This window comes from Acinonyx jubatus, chromosome B2, assembly GCF_027475565.1.
Source record: "Acinonyx jubatus isolate Ajub_Pintada_27869175 chromosome B2, VMU_Ajub_asm_v1.0, whole genome shotgun sequence".
In the NCBI taxonomy this organism is placed as follows: Eukaryota; Metazoa; Chordata; class Mammalia; order Carnivora; family Felidae; genus Acinonyx; species Acinonyx jubatus.
Window position 1 is genome coordinate 65,821,708 of NC_069385.1, and position 1,557 is coordinate 65,823,264.

Below are 1,557 nucleotides of genomic sequence, written 5' to 3' on the forward strand. Positions count from 1 at the left end.
AAATCAAGATTAAAAAGCAACTCAACATGAAGTAAAATAAAAAGGAGGTCATTTAATCACCCTGTTAGCTTCAAATGATTATTGATTCTTGGAGGCGATGTCTAATTCTGCCAGAAAATCCATTTCAGTAATGATTACTGCCTCAGTTTTATCTATGATACTGGAGGTTATTAAAAGAGGGAATCTCAAGGGAAGTATACAACTTTAGGCCATTAATATCATATTTAATATTTTTATCACAACACAGTTTTTAGCTCTGCCCTTTAACCTACAGCAGAATCAGAGTAGTCATTCAGAAATATGTGCCTCGCTGCAATTCTAATTATTACATGTATATAGTCCTTTGGGAAACAGAAGCACATTGAAACCATGATGGATAAATATCAAACAATGCGGGGAATATTGAACGTCTATTGTTTCTTATTACCACAAATACACAGCACTCAAGTATTATGCCTACAAATATGAAATTATTGCTTTTTGCTCACTCAAATTATTTTAGAGTCATGCCTGAAATGCTATTAGAATCACAGATTTGTTAAATATAGTGAATAGAATTTACCAAACACAGTTCAAAAAGATAAACACAGATGATATATGTGTCTCTAACACAGATAAGTAAAGCTAGGATGATGCTTTTTTTTTTTTTAATTTATTTTTTCAACGTTTATTTATTTTTGGGACAGAGAGAGACAGAGCATGAACAGGGGAGGGTCAGAGAGAGAGGGAGACACAGAATCGGAAACAGGCTCCAGGCTCTGAGCCATCAGCCCAGAGCCTGACATGGGGCTCGAACTCACGGACCGCGAGATCATGACCTGGCTGAAGTCGGACACTTAACCGACTGCGCCACCCAGGCGCCCCTAGGATGATGCTTTATATAAGGTTTGTTAAGGGCGATGTGCCACCAAATCAGAGATTTGCTTCTCAGAGCATGTCTGTATATTTGTAGTTGTTTAGTGAAATTTAATGGAATAAGGGAGGAGGATATACATGCTGCCTAATCTAAAGAGTGACGTCTCAAGTCTGAACTGATTATTTAAACTTCTACTGAACTGTAACCAAGAATAGACCTAATAAGTGCCAGGAACCTCATGTAATGAGAATGTAGAAAAGAGAGAGATTTGAGAGTGGAATTGTTACACATTTGGTAGCAAGCAAATGTTGAACATAAGGTAAACAGAGTAATCTGAGACGACTGCGTATTTATGGAATAAGCAACTGGATGATATCTCAATAAGGTGAAATATAAGAGGAGGAGTAATTAGTAGAGAAAATTATGAGCTCAGTTTTGAAGGAAATGAATATGAATTAGAAGTTTTTATCTATGAAGTCATCAAAAATATAACTCTCATATTCACAAAATAGGCACAGTATGGAACTAAAAATTTGTGAATCTCAGTTTACAAACTTGCTGCTGAGGGAAAAGTAATCAACAGATAAAAGGGTAGTATGGAAGTTGTTTTTGAGTTGTGTACTTTTTTTGAGTCATCTTTAAGCTACAAAATATCAAAGTTTGTTTAAATCTGAGTTTAATCGCATTATACCAAACATGGG